An 18,064-nucleotide genomic window follows, 5' to 3' on the forward strand; every position below is an offset into this window, starting at 1 on the left:
GGGCCCGCCCTTTGCCCGGGCTTCGCCCCGCGCTGCGTCCCGCGCTGCGGGAGGGACAGAACTAGTTCTTATGGTGTTCCAAGGGGGCGTGGCCGCCGGGGGAAGAGGCACCAGCTGTAAGGGCTAGAGGCTGCTGGTCCTCGCAGTCCCCCGGTGTGGTCAGCAGTAGTTTATTCCCCAATCAAGCGCACGCTGGGAGTACTGCTCCCACCAGCAGCGCGATCTGCAAAATGACCCCTCTGGTCCGTGGAATCCTCCGTGGGCGGCAGACAGCAAAACAACTATCCTCAGGTAAAAGTTAGTGGAGAATGGAGCTTATACTTAAAATCCTCATACTTTAAAATTCTACAGGATTGGTATGGGTCCCCTTATAAGCTGTAAAGGGCAACATTAGAGACCTTAAATCTATGTTGGAGGTGTAGATCCCTTCTATGTGCGTAAATTAAGGTGTATTTGTAGAGCGCTGCTGGTCAGGTGTGAGGGTATCCAAGTGCTGAGCAGGTGAGTGTAGCCAGGAGGTGAGGGTGGGCCTGAATACAAGCAGTCTCGATGGTCCCACAAGAAGACTAATTGTAAAGTCAGGTCTTCATCTTCTTGTGGAATTCAAGAAGTGAGGAGGAGGCCCGGATGTGTTGGGGGAGGTTGTTCCAGAATTTGGTGGCTTGGTAAGAGGTTGAAAAACCTCCTGTTCTATTTCTCTAGATGTGGGGTGTGTGCAGGCCCGGACTGGCCGTTGTAGGCACCGGGCAATCCCCCGGTCGGCTGCATGGGTGGGGGCCGGTTTTGGGCCCCAGGGGGCCGTTTTTGTTACAGGGCCGTTTTTTGCAGCATAGCTGCAAAAACGGCCCTGTAACAAAATCGGCCGAAAACCGGCCCTGGCAAAGAGTGCGGTCGCACCCCCAGGGTAGAGGGGGGGGCGGCTGAGCACTTTGCCAGGGCCGATTTCGGTTCCCAGTCCGGCCCTGGGTGTGTGTGCGAGTGACAGAGATGCTGAGCAAAATTGTCTGGTGGGTTCGTGGAAGTGAAGCCGATGATTGTTTATTCTCATTTGTATAAAGAAAGGGAGATTTGTCATACCTGCTGCGCAGCCGGTGTGATTGGGTTGGGTTGATAGAATGTTGGTGTGAGAGGTGGCAGTGGAATGTATTGTTGGATGAGTGAAGCTGTCAGTTGGAGGATGGGCTGAGCAGCAGGAAGGCTGCTCCTGGTGGGGCTCTACGCTGTAACATCAATCTTTAATAAATTTACATGGAAAATACTTGGACCAGACCTACTTTTATTCACTACACGTACCTATTTTCCATATACAGGGGCAGTAAACAAAGCCATGGTAAGAGGACTGAGGTACAAAGGTTTCTGAGCATAGCCTAGAATTCAGATATTCTCCCCAAGGCAAAACTTCATCTTATAGATACCTGTGTTATTTCACAGTATACTGCTTCACTGTATAATTGCTACAAAGGTTTTGGGGGTACATCAAGGCCCCCAGAGGGAATCATTCTTTATTTTAAATGTTGCACATTTCGCAGTTGTATTTCTAAAGACGCATTTTAATAGATATCGCTAGGAATGGAAACTGATAACTATTTGGAAATCATTAGTCTATGTCATACATTACACCAGTTTCTATAGCCTTAGCATAGCCGTGCAAAGTCAAGTTGCGTTATTTTGCAAAGACAAACTGTAATTTTGTCCACTCCTTTGCCTTTTGGAACCACTGAATGCCTTCTGGAGAAAAGGTCTGACAATTTAAGGCTCGTAAGCAACAAGAACCTGTATGGTAGCTTGCCAACCACCTGGTATTCACTCGTGACCATCTCTGAAACAGAGCCTGATCAGAGAAACAGGGAAATAGGACTTTATTATTATTCTGAGTCCCTATTCCACGACCGTCTTAGACAACCAATGAAACATGCAACCACATGCAGGTTTCTCTCAGAGGTCCTCAGAGCCACCACACAGCAGGACCATCAGGTCTCCAGAACACATTAAAGTTATGTGCTTCCGCACACCTAGCCAAACCCTCCTTTTAACTAATTTCTCTCCCTTAAATTAGAATGGTTCCTTTTTAACACCAGGCAGGAGTGTGTCCCAGTGTGCAAGAGGCAGGGCAAGCAACAATATCGGAGGGCAGGAAGAGGTAAGCAACAACACTGAGGATAGATAGGCTTGGAGGGATAAAAGGGGGCAAGAAACAACAGAGAGGGCAGGAGGGAGCAAGCAAAAACACAAAGGGGATGGTGGGAATAAGTGACAACACAGACAGCGGGAGGAGGGCGGGAGGGGTAAAGTATCAACCGAGGCAGCAGGAGAGAGAAACAACAACACGAATAGCTGGAGAGAACAAGTAACGTAAAGGAAGTGGGAATGGAGGAGAGCTATGGGGAAAGCAGCTGAAGAAGGCGGCCATGGAAGGGTGAGATGAGGGCAAGTAATGTTAAGACACCTACACTTTCACGGAGTACTCAACAAACAGAAGAAAGTAGCATCTAAAACCCAAGCAGTAGAAGGACACAAGTACTTTGGTCATGCTCCAGGGGAGGTTCAAACAGAAGAAGAGGATGTGAAGCCAGCAACAATAACAAATTAGAAACATGCAAATAAGAGTCATAGTGAAGCCAACCGATGGTAAACAATAAGCAGGCTCTAAGCCCACTGTAATCTAACAAGAGTCATGCAAGTGACAGCATATTCGCTGTCTCAGGCAAGACCTAAAAAAGTGGACGTTCTATAATGCTACTGAATGTTTGTGTGGCTCAGATCATTGAAATATATTTATGAGATGGAATCTAACAGTCATATCAGAGAAGAACCAGAGTAATGGTTTCCTTTTAATGATGATAGAGGTGATGCTACAATTGGAGGATCACAGGGTACAGAGAGAGATGGGAGCAAACATGCCCATCACAAATCTGCAAACTGAACTACACACTGCCTTTTCTAACACCACGGTATGTGTTGCGGTCCACTAAGACTTGTCCATATGAAGGTGACAAGAGGACAGATTTTTTTTTTTTTAAACAATGTGAGAACCCAGCATCTTCTTTAGTCACTCACCAACTGCAATTTTGCCTTTGAATCTGTAAAGTGCTGCTCTGCCTGTTGGCTAGATTCACACTATACAAATTCCAAATACATAAATCAAAGTCAACTACCTAATGTATTTCCACAAACATACTTCACACACACCTAAAAGCAAAGATCATGTTGCTTTTAGTCTTCTTGAGCACTGAAGTAGGGTCTATCCTAAATATGAGCTGTACAAGTGTCAGATAGACTGGCAGACTGAGCTCTTAGATCTGCACTCATAAACACCGTCATTCATCGCAGTACGAAAGTCAGGCCCACGTTGGACTGCACTCGACAAGTTACCCACTTGTTGAGCCAATGGAAAGACATTGCACCCACGCAAGACATCCTCTTAGTGAATACCACAGTGAGCACAAGAACAGACATGAAAAGATTAGAGATGAGCTCATGCCCAATTCGGCCCCATGTTCAAGCTCTGCGCCCAACCAATGCTTTGAACCTCACTCTTACAGGTCCATTAATTGTAGGATAGTATCCATACACCGGAAATGAACATGACTGATGGGTCAGAAACAAGAGTTCTAGGGTAACTCGTTCTGACTCTTACTTCTTACCCCCTTTTCCCCTGAAATCACAAAGCAAGGAAACATTTTCTGACAGTAAAATCCGGCAATCAAAAGGAATCTAGTCAATGTATTTTAACACAGCTGCAACACTGAAATTCAGGTTATGGTGCTTGCAGAATACCAGTTCCAAGACACTACAAAGCATTCTCAGAACCCTTTCTTACGGATCAGAGACGTTGAAGAGGGACAAGCCGATGGAGACATCAAAAACCTTCTGTATTTGAAGAATCACTGCCAAAATAGAAGATCCATACAGTATTTGCACAAATTTTCAATCTTCCGTTCTTTTTAGAGCAAATAAACCACACGCTCAATTTTTGTAAGATTGGGGAGTTAGGGCACGCTGAAATGCAAAAGAGATTACCAGGCAATACTTAGTAAGAGAGACTGTGGGGAACAGTCTGAACAAAAATGAGATTCAGCATTATAAGAGAAACAGTGTTTCAAGAAGAACGTGTTAATGGATATCCATGTGGCTGCCCCGCAAATGTAGGTATCTGGCAGAAGTACTGCAGAGTTTCAATTGTGTGAACCTTGAGGGTCATTCGAAAGGAAAAGAGCAACCTGATTAGATACAGCTTATCTTGTGATCCCAGCTTGGAAAAACCACAAACAATTGTTCTGAGATTGTGTAATCGTTTGTGCTATACAAGTGATACTAAAGGGCACATTTAATAGTAAAGGCTCACAGAGATTGTTCAACAAATGACAGTCTGGATAAGAAAACTAGAACATTAACCAAATGAGTAACATGAAATGCCAAAATCTTTAAGTAAAAACTACAGAGTTGGTGGAAAGAACTACTTGTTAGAAAACTGTACATGGCTCGGCAGGTGAGGCCACTTGTATTGAATTGACTCTACAATGCTAAAATAGTGGCAAATGGAAAAGCCACCGTCTAAAGAAAAATCCGTGTATTGACATTTCTATTATGGCTGAAACATGCTTTCTTAGGAGAGACATTTGAATCTCAAACACGCACTGGGAGAAAAATCCACTTTAAAACTTCTAGAAAATCTTAAAGCACACAATTCTTCAAAGAATTTGCACCAGCATCCAATATTCTCCTTGGAAACTATCCAACAGCAAGTGGTTCCATGAAAAACACAACCTGATCAAATCAAACCGGTCATCCCTTTTCTCAACTCATGTATCAGCAGGTTAGAGCCTTCATCTATTTCGCTGTCGGAGGTGTTGAAAAAGGTATACAACCTTTACAACGAAACTTTTACAACGAACTACCATTACAACGTAACTTTTACAACGCAAACTATTACAACGCATTGCTCTGGGGGGCGCTCTAGGATAGGGAATAGGTTAATTTACTATCCAATAACCTTCCCTAGTGTCCACGGGGACTGGAGTTGGAATAGTAAATTAAACTATTCACTATCCAACACCCAAAAGCGCTATGCGTTGTAATGGTATGCGATGTAAAAACCGCGTTGTAAAGGTATGCGTGGTAAAAGTATGAGTTGTAACGTCATACATCCGTTGAAAAAGATTAAAACAGAGCAAGGGAGGGCGGCTGGCCACATCGCCCGCTGAGTGACAATACAGTGGGCAACCTCTTAGTAGTTCCCACCGGCCAGTGAAAGCAGAGTAATCACTGACCGGCGGACGAGAGACCGTCACTGTGACTGTACGCTTTGCTTGTGCGTGTCTGTAGACTAGCAGTGTGTCTCTGAGCGTTCTAAAGTGGCCCTAAGGTGGCCTGCTAGCACTTCAGCAAACACTTAACAAGCAAACAAACCTCTACACAGGACTGTGGACGGAGAGAACAACTTTCACCTTGGCTAAGGGCAGAACGGGGAGATGAGAGGTATGGCGGAGGCTGACCACTGACAAAGAGTGCGGAGAGGAGTGGTCACAACGGCTGAGTGAGGAAGATTTTCCAAATAGCTGAGTGTGGAGAGATTGTCACACAGCTGATTGATGAGAGCTCGCTACAGAGCTGACTGGAGACGTATCATTATAAACCTTAGCATAAACAAATCGTCACAGGGCCTGGTATCGCGAGACAATGAGTAGGAGTTAAATGTGAAGCGAGAGACCCTCTTCCCCAGAGACCACCAATTTTGAGAGGGCACTCGGTTAGGTTAACTGCATGAACTGCGGAGGGCAGTGTGCGCCTTCTGATGACCAACAACTACTGTTTACGATATGCAATCACGCACATATTTTTCATGCGCGAAATAAATGGTCAGGCAGGAGGCCTGCAGTGGAGCAGGGGTCAGCCGCCTCCATGTGCTCCGTCAGAGGACAGCAGCCGGCCACAGGTCGGGGTCGGCGCGTCCTCTAAGCTCGGCGTGATCTTCGCCCGTCCTCCAGGCCGCCTCGGCCACAGATTTACCCTCCTTGGAGAATCATGCATGAGAAACCAGGGAGCCATCTGCGCAACTGGGAGGGCAGCCGAGGGCAACGGAGGAAACGTGTAGGACGGTTGTGTGGTCTTCTTGTTTTGTCTACAACCCCTCCATCCTGTTGTAAAAGTCCCAACAGGGAATCCTGTTTGAAGGAGAAATGACAAGTGTGCCCTGAAGTCTTTGACGGGAACCTCATGCCCGACAGGGAGCTTAAGGCCATGAGGGTAGGGTGACCAGCCGTCCCGGATTTGCCGGGACAGTCCCGGGTTTTCACCAGCTGTCCCGGCACTTTTGGCTCATGTCCCGGTTTTTAGAGGGGGTCGACTGAAACCAGTGAGAGGCACTTATTGGGTGTTCTAAAGTTGTGATAGTTAGCAGCTGTTAATGAATTTATTTAACAGGTATGAAGCTGGTTTTAGAAATTACATTGTATTTATTTTCTTAGTGCTTCTTTTGTGTTCCTATGTTGATAAGAGTTGTCGTTCTGTGCGGCTCCATCGACGTAAAATTGTAGTCCTTCTATTTTTGCAAAATGTCCCGGTTTTTGGTTCTCAAGATCTGGTCACCCTAGAGAGGGGGGGGGGGGGGCAACTATAGGCCTCCCTGCCCTGTATTCCGAGTGCATGTACCGTCCAGGGATGCCTGGATGTCATTACTGCTGCAAAGTGCCCCGCTGCCACGGGAGCTCTCAACCCTGACGCTTTACCACCCTCACTGTTCCTCTTTGCCACTTTCCTACCACTTTGATTATTTCAATCTGCCTGCTCGGTGTACTTGCCCTGACAGACAGTAATTGTGAAGAAGTCAATAGTAAAGTAGAAGAGAAAATTACGTATTAATACACCCAGTTCGCACTTTCACAACCCACTAATGAAGCACAGCGAACTCACCAGAGATTTACTCACAAGCGACCTTGCACCATTTATTTAATTTGTGTGTTTATAAAAGGTGGACCGGGCCCAGCAGGCACAGACGTGCACACCACAATTCAACCTACACATTCCGAGACTGAAAGATGGCTACTTAAGAGTCTTGCTGGTAAAAATAGGGTCAGTGCCTTGGATACTTGTGCAGGGTGATTCAAGGGACAGGACCTTACACCTGTCCGCCTAGGGATGGACGAGGCCCCTTGCTGCCTAGGCTGTGCCCCTCCTGGAACAAGAGAGGCAGATTCAAAAGACTGTGCCTGTCCTGGGTCAGGAGAACAGACAAACACAAGGAGATGATGGACGGAGCGCTGAAACTTTTCAGACATTTCACCCCCCGTCACAGATCTGGGTTAAATCCATCGTTCTTTCACTCACCATGCCACCCCAGTTCATACCCAGCTATATGCATATCAGTCTTCACCCTGTTCCTCATGGAAATAGTCCAGCTGGAACTGCCAAGCCAGGTCTTCCCTGGACCAGAAATAAGCATCCTGGAACCGGTTTGGGGGTAACACTCTTCATCAACCAGGCTACCTTGAATCTAGTGGCAAAGTGAGCAAGGGACCCATGTCTGGGCATACCCTGCCAACTTAGGGTGAACAAAAAAAAACACAATCACTTTGCCACTGCATTCGGGGGGCGTTACCAGTGATGAAAGAAAATGCACTGATGGAGATTGGATATGTATTTGCCTGCACTTTTTAGGTCTAGCCTGGGCAGCGCATGTGCTGCTTTGCGAAGCATGCTGTATTTGAGTATGGACTTGAAGCTCTGCTCACTCTCCCCCCATATTTTTCACTGGCTTGTGTCATTGTCCTTTATAAAAACTGGCTTCTGATTCATGAAAAGGCTTGATAGTACCTCCTTACTACCGCCTTGACTTTATTTGTAACCTCTCATGTGGACCATGAATGTCTTATTTAGTTTGTAAGCACTATTCTCTTTAATGAGTTTCTCCTACTGCAGGCACAACATGCTTTCCTGCTACATGTGCGCTTTCACTTTACAAGCATCCCGGGAAAATGGCGGCTGCTTCTTTGAAATGAAATAGGTCTTGCAGTTACAAGAGTTTGAGCTATTGGCATTGTAACACTACGTGGTTTTAGATCAGACTCAACAACGTGGCTTGGTTTTTACACTATCAAGAAATTTGCTTTATGCCTGGCGGCAAAGGCCTAAATTTGAAACAACACCATGATACAAGAGTCTTGATAATATTGGGGTAGCAAGTATTTAAGCCCTTTTTGAAGGCCTGAAGTGTCAAACGATGGTTGTGATCCAACCTGACATTATTGGTGTTCTCATTTTAATGTATTCAGAATCTTAAAGCGTCTATTTTAAGCTTGTTAATCACACCTCTACCTAGAACGATGTAAAGGAGTATGAAGTGACATTTTTTACTTTTTATCTATGGTAATATGAAATACTGATGTTCTGTGATACTTTTATATGTATATGATCATGCTATTGATCGAATAAACTACTACTGCCTTTTATGTATGTGTTAATGATCAGAACGGATAAATAAAAGACATTATCATTTACAGTAGCTTAAACTCTTGCAAATGCCACACCTATTGCATTGCAAATGCTTGTTAAGTATGGCGTTGAGGGCTGGTATAAACTGTCTAAAGGTTGCCTCCTTTTCTCACTGTTAGCCATTCTTGCCTGTAGGATAAGAAACCAACAGTACAGGAGAAGGCAGGCCCAAAGGGCACACTACAGTGTCTCTCTCATGTGAGTATGATGGTTGCACTACAATGTCCTTTGAAACAAAACACTGGGGAGCTAAGGCTAATTACATGCACCCAAACTCGCAGTTGAGACTCCAAGGGGGGGGGGGGGGGGGGAACCCACAGGTATAAATTAGTGGGGTTCAGTGGAATGCCGTTGAATTGTCCACACTTCTTTCCACATTTCTTATGATCAAGGGCTCTATATCCATGCTTGAATAGCCATTTTCCCGTACACCAGGGTAATTTTACTTCTGCTCTCCTCTTAGTGCCCTTACCCCTGGGTTTATTTAACTAATGTGTCACTTCCTGTATTTTTGACCCCTGCTATTTATGTCTCTGACTCATGTGCCCTTTACCCTTGTGCCCTTCACCCTTACCCCCATTACCCCGGTTGCTTCTAACCATGCCCAACAGGTGCCACCCCAGGTTTCTTTGCCACTGCCTCGTGGACTCCTTCATACATGTCCTATGTGTCAAGCAACGCACAGCACTCCCATCCACCACCCCAGCTACGCTACAACAGTGATCCAGTAAAACCAAAGCATGCCTGGACCTAAAAAAAATAATTCAGTTTTCCAACGTCCAGGGCTTTCTGCACAAATATATATATATATATATATATAAAGTACTTTAAGTTAGCTTTCTACCCGACTGCCCTCCATTTCTTTTAGTTTAAAGAAAATATGAATGTCATTATTGGAAATCAGAAGCCCACTGCATCAGGGTCTGACACTATGCCCTCACTTAATAGCCATGTCCAATCAGGGACTCTATGATAACAAAAATAACTGAATAATTTATAGTTGTAATTATTGCATATGCGATAAACTATGATAATGCAGAATAAAGAAATTAAATTAAAAACATGGTACACTAAAAAGTAAATAAAAAACTACGTTCTTCAATAACAGCACCAATAGAATAATAAACCATACCATAATTGCCACCGTTGGAGCATTATTAACAGTAAGCACTAATAATGTTGGCACTGATATCCAGTAGTTTAAAGCAAATAATACGTATTTAAATCAATTAATACATTCACCAAAATATTTCGCAGTTGTCACTTTTCTGCTGCGCGTTTGAAAGCAGTGTTCTTCTGCCCAAAGTGGCACTGCAGGGGGCGTGATTGGCAGCGAGAATACAGAATTAGACCTTGAGATGTCGGAATGACCTTTCAAGGTCATACATCCAGTACTGGGATAGAGGCTTAAAGGAGCACAGCTTCAGGTACGGGAGAAGTACGGCTGGAAAGGGGTGGCTACCGGAAGGGGGATAGGGCGATGCTTGCCCAAATTAACAATAGCACAACCAGGAGAACAGAGGTCAGCCTGTTCCGTTAGAACATTTGAACAAAGTATGGGTAACGGAACAAAGTGCATTATCCTGGACAAACGTGACCAAAGTGTTCGATCATGGGCTAATTACTTTACCACACTGTGCCCTACTGTGCAAGTCATTTGACAACACTGTGACCTTGGGCACATAATAGTTTAATCACGTTATTTTCTATGGGGCTAATAATAACACTACAGTGTATGGTTCCTTGTAAATCAATGCACCATACAGCAGGATTAGGGGTACCTAACGTCACCAAATTATGTTATATTTAGCCCCGTCTACCCCGGATGCCTTAACTACAAGAATCCGGAACTCTCAGAAATAGGATAACCCCAGCATTAAGTACTAATGCGCCTGCTACACAGTTACTTGTTTTAATCCCCGTAAGACAGCTCTGCGAGCTAATATGCACGAGGCAGCGATCTGTGTAAAAACTGCGGGTCACTGGTTCTTATCCTAGTGAAAGAGTTAAGGGGTTATGGAGCAGCAAGCAGGGAGCTAGCTACATGTAACCTCCAGTTTCCAACTCAAGATCGCACAGAGGGCAAGTGTGCCTGCTAGAGGGATCTGTGTGCAGCATGGTTTGCGGAGATCAAGGGAGTCACAGAATCCAGTCCCACTGAGATAGTACAGTAGGTTAAAGTCTAAAGTTGAATCAGTAGTTGGACATCTACCCTCAACGAGTGCGGACCTCTACCCCAAGTCAGTACTGGGTGGGTGGGAGCATAAAACGCACCAGGGTACCCCATGTGCAATGGAATTTCTGCACAGTTGGTGAGTGTAAGTACCCTAAACCTCTCAGAACAGCGCTTGTATAATGTGGGCTAAGAAATCGTGGGATACGGGAAGGGGACAAGGTTTGTTGCAACCCCTCTCCCCCAACACACACACACACATACACTGTGGCATCATAAGTTTGTATCCATTCAACACCCTCAAAACCAAACCCTGTGCTATGTGTCCTAATAAACCATGCGGAGGTAAACGTATTTAAAATGTATGTATATGGCGAATCGAGGGAGAGTGGGGGCGTCGATGGGGAGCAGTCTTCGCAGAGATGCATCGGGAGGTAGATGGGGCGCTGTGATTACGGGGGGATCGGAGGCAGACTGGAGCAAGTGGCGGGCAGGGCAGCAGGCAGTGGCGTGGGTGCGCTCACCTGGACGGGGGCCAGCAGGCGAGCATCCCCTGTGGGTTGATGTGGGGGCCCTCTCCCCGGTAGGGGGTCCTCAGATCCGGGGTGCCAGCATGGCCCCCTAGCCTCCTCTCTCCGCTCGGCTTCTAGGACAGGCAAAGGGCATTGAGCACACTTCCTGCTCAGGAGCTTCCAGCTGACACGGGAGGAGGGGGGCGGTGAGGGAGCTCGAGGCAGAGGAGGAGCTGGGGGAGGGGACCTCAGTGCGCCGCCGCCCCCTGCCCCCACCGCCGCAGACGCGGGCGCCACGTGACTGAGGGGAGGAGGAAGCACGCGCTGCCGCTTCACAGCCAATGGGAGGGGAGGAAAACAGGAGGCAGCGAGAGCGAGTGCTGCAATGACCGGAGCCAGCAGACGGGTCCTGTTGTCGCTAACAGGCTTGGCTGTGCAGCCAGATTTCAAGGTTGACAGACTCGCGGAGGCTGGGGTGTGTGGCGACCAGTTTATTGGTATCACCGTGCCCACAATGGCACAATTGAAAACGACACATTAATTTAGTTATTTATGCATTTTTTTAAATATATAACGCGGCCCTAACCCCAAAATGCTGGAGCGCTTTAGCATTAAGTACAAAACCCCGAAGATATTGCTACATTACAGTATAAGGGCTAGCCATTACATATGGCTTAGAAGTACGTCATCTGGTGACCTATGTACATTAAAGAACGCACGTATAATCAGGGCCACTGAAATTATGCGACGGGATCACTAAATTATGCGGCTGGGTTGACTAAATTATGCAGCAAGTAAAGCCAAATTATGCGGCATAATGTGGCACATTTAAAAATAATATTACTTCATTATTTTGTAATTTTTACACACAGTAATACTGTGGTCAAATATTTCACCTTATTAGCACCAGTCTAACAACTAAATACAGAAATAGGCAAGTGAAGATGACCAGTTAACCTTTGTGAAGGGCGTAACTTCTGATCTAGAAACAATTAGTTTTTTTTAAATCTTCAGATTATACATAAAATGATGGATTAGAGATAGGCAAGCCAACAGCGAGAGCAGAGCCAAGGGTCTGGCTCGAATCTTGTACATGAGCCGAGCCCTGAAAATGTTTGCTATGGAAATCAGGAAATCATACAGCAAACATCACATAAGATATGACAACGTCTCTTCAAAATTAAAAAATTGAGATTTCTTTAACATTTGGAAGCTTTGACATTAATACGTCATATTGTAACACTACACTGAAAAGTACTTTTTAAATGTGATGGTATTTAAACATGAACCATTATCGAACTAAGGGGCAAGACAATTGTCGTATAAATCCTGTACCTGGCCCAAATTATTTTAGAGCAACATCATAGTTCTTTTAATCACCACAGCTCCATCTTTGAGCACCATTTCAATACTTTGTCCTTCCTTCTATCCATACCTTCTCCTACCCCCCATCTACCCAACCTCTCGACCCCCTTTTGCTCTCCCCCTCCCCAACTGCTCTAGCCCTCCCTCCCCTAGACGTCTAATGCTAATGCTGTCTCCCAAATCGTGGCATCCAATTACTCACTCTCTCCTGTGACCCCACCTCCCCCCCAGCTTCCCAACACACACTCTGCCTCCCAAACTCACTGGCTCTCCAACGACCTACCCCCCAACCCCTAAATCCATTCCTAACCACACTCCTACCGCCTTGCCCCCCCCCCCCGGAACCCCCTAATGCCTTCCAACCGCCCTAGCCCGATTTTCTCCCTCTCAGAACTGCATTCCACCTCTTGAACCTACCGTCATCTATCCCCACACCCCTCACTCCCTCTTATCATCCAAAACCACATCTACTGACCCTATGAATGTCCTGTCCTTCTCATCGGCCCTCACTGCATCCAACAGCCTGAGCACTCCTCTCATCCCCCCTCCCGGCCTCTCTCCACCTCCTCACATCTGAACATATCCTATCCCCTACCTCCTTCTCAACCGCGCTCCCCCATTCTTTTAACCCAGACACTGTCCAACATTGAACGCAATCTCTCAACCCTGAACTCTCACTACTGAGAGAAGATTTTAACTCCCTCTATCCCAGATTCCCCTTCACTCGTTCTAATTCCCTCGATTCTGGCTCACAACACATCTCTGTTCCTAAACCGTGGAGCACTACTCCCCTCAGCTGCTGCACCCACAGGCCCCTCCGTGCTTCGAGCCATCTCTCCTTGTCTGACCTCCTTGACCTTTGCTATTCCAACCTTATAAATTAATCGATTAATGTTCCTCCCCCCACTCACTCTAACATTCCTGTTATTTTGGGGACTAGCAGAATCCCCTCCTCTACGTCTCTCCCCGACCCCCACCCCAACTTACCTCCATCCATCCGTTCCCCTCCCCCAAAGACAACCCTAAACCCCTCTCCAGCGTGCTTTGAACGCCGCTCGGCAGTCCGACATGCGATCGAAATATCTGAAACCATCCTTTGCGAAGCTATTGACATCGCCTTCCTCACAGAAACGTGGCTCAATGACCACTCAACGTTCAGCCTTGACTTACTTTCTCCCCCCTGGTTACTCTATCTTTAGAAAAGACAGAACTGAGAGAATAGGGGGTGGAATAGCAATAATCTTTAAAAACGACCTTCAACTTTCCCTTGTCAAGAACTCTAACTCAAAATATCTCTTCCTATGAGATTTCAATCTCCACTGGAATGAAACTGATGAGCCCTCAGTCAACCTCCTCACTAATCTTCTAGACATCAGTGACCTCAAACAACTCTGCCATTCTCCAACCCACACCAAAGGAGCCACCCTTGACGCCTTCATTGCCAACAATGACTTGGTTTCCCTTTCCAACATCATGTCCATCACTTCATCCTGTTCTCAATCACCACCACTGCTCCACCCTCCCCCCCACCAATAACATCAAATCCACAAAATGGACCAGAAATCTTAATCGTATCCCTCATGGCGAACTGGAGTCTAAACTCCAAGCACAACTTCATCTCACCCCTCTCTCCCAAAATGCAAAAAAACTCATCTGAGCATTTCTACAAAACCGTCACTGATGTCTTAGACCAAATTGCCCTGTCCAAACTAAAAACTCTAAGAAACATTACATCCAAATCGTGCTTCAATTCCAATCTCAACAAGGAAAGACGCACACTTAGACTAACAGAAAGTACATGGAGACAACACCCTTCTCCCGCACATCTTGCCCTCCTCAGATCAGTTAGAGCCACTTACAAGAAACACCTTTTCACTGAAAAGGCTTCCTTCTTCCGCACATAACTCGATCGTGCCAAAATGATACCCAGAGAGCTGTTCAACATAGTTCGAAACCAAACATCATCTGCCCCCCCAAAACTAATGGCCACTACTGCCAGATGCGAAGAAATTGCTAACTTCTTCTCTGAAAAAATAGCCAAAATAGACCAATCCTTTCTTGTATCCCAGGTCCTTCCTTGTCCCCTATTTGCCACAGACTCTTCTTCTATACCTCCCTCCCTATTAACTCTCCCTCATGACTCCTCCTCCTACCTTTTTGCCTCTACCCCTCCGGGTAACAGCCTTTCCAACTCACAGCTTAAAAACAACGCCTCCTGGCACAATTTCCACACCGTAACAGAGCTTGAAGTCGCTAACATCATCTCTAAACTCAAACCGTCCTCACACACCAAAGACCTTCTCCCTTCTAACCTTGTCCAGGAGCTTAAGCACATCATTGCCCCTTATTGGACCACTACCATCAACTCCTCCCTTATCACGGGATGTGTCCCTGCCTCCCTCCAACTCAGGCAAATCACTCCCATTCTTAAAAATCCCAATGCTGATCCCAACAACCTTGATAATCTCTGCTCGATCTCCAACCTCCCCCTGCTTTCTAAAGCCCTTGAAAAATGTGCCCTGCTTCAACTGGACAAACACATTGACACTTTTAACCTACTTGACTCCTTACAATCCGGCTTCCAAAAAGGTTGCAGTACTGAAACTGCCATGCTTAACATTGTTGATGACAACCACCACTCCCTAGATAATGGCGAGACCTGCATACTTATTCTTCTTGACCTCTCTGCAGCATTTGATACTGTTAACCACCCTGCCTTACTTAACGCGCTCAAAGTTCGCTTTGGCCTCAATGGTCCTGTCCTCAAATGGTTCTCCCCCTACCTCCAACATAGAACACAACAAATTAAAATCTACAACTTCCTCTCAAACCCCACACCGTCTTCCTTGGTGTCCCCCAGGTTCTATTGTCTCTCCCTCTCTCTTTAACCTCTTTATGGAACCCCTTATCCTCATTCTAAAACAAGCTGGAATCAACTACCACCTCTTGTCAGGGACTATCCGGGACTATGTGGGGAACACAGTCAGGGACTTGGGCAAGGACTGGGAACTGGGTAGAAGACATACACAGAAAGGAGGAGTACAGCGCTGCCCAGGATCATACAGGAAGTCCGAGGAGAAAAAGGGATCCAAAGGGGAAGCCTGTACAAGTGAACAAGATGGGTAAGACTCAGAAAGGAAGGGCACTCACAAGGCAATTTAGCATTCAGAATAACTACACCCAGGACGGACGTGCAAGACATATATATAATACAACATTAACAATAAGGGGGTGTGGGGTAAAGCACTCAGGAGCTCCACATGGTAAGACTGAAGCTCAGTACGTTTCTTACCCGCAATTGCTGTTACAGATACGGACTGCAAATACCCACATGTAGGATATGCATGCAAAGGCAGGGTCTGTGGAGCTTATACCTATAGTGATGTTATAAATGTAACTCAAAGACAAAACTCACAGTGAACAAGAAACACCACCTAGGTAGTCAGCTGAGCCCACGGATCCTGGCGATCAAACAGCAACGCGCAAGGCAGTAACAGCAAAGGGGTAGAACTAAACACAAGTACAATAGACAAGGAGCTAGCAAGGAGGAGTGCTTAACAGGAAAGGAAGGACATGACAGGGCACACTTGACAGAAAGCAGGTAACAAACATACAAGGTAACAGAAGTAAGACAGCAGAATAGAAAGGCAACAAACTAGAACTGGAACCAAGGAAATGGGAAGCAAGGCAGGGACTGGAAACGGATATACAGAAGGGGAGGCTACAAGGGTATACTAGAATAGTGCAGGTTAAGGAATCAAGAAAACAAAGTAGCATAGAAGGCAGTGCTGGGGCAGGAACAAGAAGTGAGCTAAGGCTCAGGAGTCAAGGCAGCACTGCAGACAGAGCTGGTTCAGGAACAGGGAACTACCAAAGCTTCAGGAGTCAAAGTAGCACTGCAGGCAGTGCTAGTTCAGAAACAGGGAAATTACTAGAGCTCAGGAGTCGAGGTAGCACTGCAGGCAATACTGATTCAAGGAAACAGGACATAGCTACAGCTCAGGAAACAAGGAGTCCAGAGAGCACTGCACGCAGTGCAAATCAGAACAAGAAATAGCTAAGCCCAGGAACAAAGAATAACTATAGCTCAGGAAACAAGGTAGCACTGCAGGCAGTGCTAATTCAGGTACAGGGAATAGCTATAGCTCAGGAACTCAGGAAACAAGGTAGCACTGCAAGCAGTGCTAATTCAGGAGAAGGGAAACTGCTGCAGTTCAGGAACAAGGAATACTAAGGCTATGGGGTCAGAGTAGCACTGAAGGCAGTGCTAATTCAGAAACAGGGAAAACAGCAGCAGGTCAGGAACAAGGCATAATTAAAGCTCAGGAAACACTGGAAACAAGGATAGCAAAAGCTCAGGAAACTCTGGAAGCAAGGATTGGTCTCACCGGTAAACAGCTACAATGACCAACCTTTGCCTGAAGGGAGCTGGGGCTTAAAAGAGCTCACAGTAATCACATGCAGCTGGTGTGAGCAGGCTAGCAGCAGCCAGCCACAGGTGAGCTGAATTCCTCCACCCATCCTTGGCCTGCAGGGGTGGAGACAAAGCAGTGAGCAGGGAATTCTGGGTATTGGAGTTTCAGGCATGAGCAGGCTGGCTTTAAGTCTAAGCAGGCTGGCTTTCACAAAACCCGGCATGGATTGGGGATGGATGTCAATTCCCACATAGGGTCCAAATGGCTGGAAGTCAAGATATGCATGCAGGGGAGTGTCGGGAAGCATATTAGAACACTGGAGAGTCCCACAGTTCAGCCCTTGGACACGAGAACACAGGGAGCGAATCGTGACACCTCTATGCTGACGACACCCAACTTTACTATAAGATTAGATCTTACTCTGATGTTCTGCACCTTAACAACATCCTGGCAAAAATCCAATCCTGGTTCCACGCCAATCATCTGAAACTCAACCCTAAAAAAACTGAAATCATTCTCTTCTCTACAAAAAACAACCCTCTTCCTATCCAAACATGGATCTCTGGCCTTAATGCTCTCAACTGTCCGCTCTCCCTTTCCAACTCAGTAAAATCTCTCGGTATCGCCATCGACAATAGCCTTTCCCTTCAGGACTACATAAAAAACTCGACCAAAGGAGCACTCTTCTCTCTCCATCATCTCAAGAAAATTAAACCCTTCATTTCAGTGTACAACTTTAAATCAGTTGTCCAATCTCTAGTCCTCTCGAGAATAGACTATGGTAACGCTATCCTCTCTGGAACCCCTAAAGTTCACCTTGCCCCTCTCAAATCTGTGCTCAACCTGGTGGCCAGACTCATCACTGACTGCAAACATTTTGACCACATCTCCTCAGCCCTTAAAGCCCTTAAATGGTTACCCATCAAAGGCAGATCCTCCTATAATATTGCATGCATTACGCACAAAGCCCTTCACCAAAAGGCCCGCTGTATCTCACTAACAAACTCAACTAAGCGGGCTGCTCCCGACCATTGAGAAGCACCAACACCCTCCTCCTTGTTACACCTCTGTTAAAAGAGAAATCCACACAATCTCGCTCTTTCACCGGA

At 46.2% G+C, this 18,064-nt stretch overlaps 1 protein-coding gene across 2 annotated transcripts in view; it reads right to left on the reverse strand.

Annotated features, from left to right (window-relative positions):
- Window positions 1–18,064, reverse strand: part of ESRRA (estrogen related receptor alpha) — a 179,703-nt gene that overhangs the window by 48,295 nt on the left and 113,344 nt on the right. The window contains exon 1 of one of the 2 annotated variants that reach the window (XM_078660508.1): window positions 11,188–11,366. The exons of the other annotated variant lie outside the window; for it this stretch is intronic. The gene's annotated coding sequence lies outside the window, so the exon portion shown is untranslated. Of the gene's footprint in view, window positions 1–11,187; window positions 11,367–18,064 lie in introns of those variants that run through there. 2 annotated transcript variants of the gene reach the window in all.

The sequence above is a fragment of the Lissotriton helveticus genome, chromosome 9 (genome assembly GCF_964261635.1).
Source record: "Lissotriton helveticus chromosome 9, aLisHel1.1, whole genome shotgun sequence".
Lineage (NCBI taxonomy): Eukaryota > Metazoa > Chordata > Amphibia > Caudata > Salamandridae > Lissotriton > Lissotriton helveticus.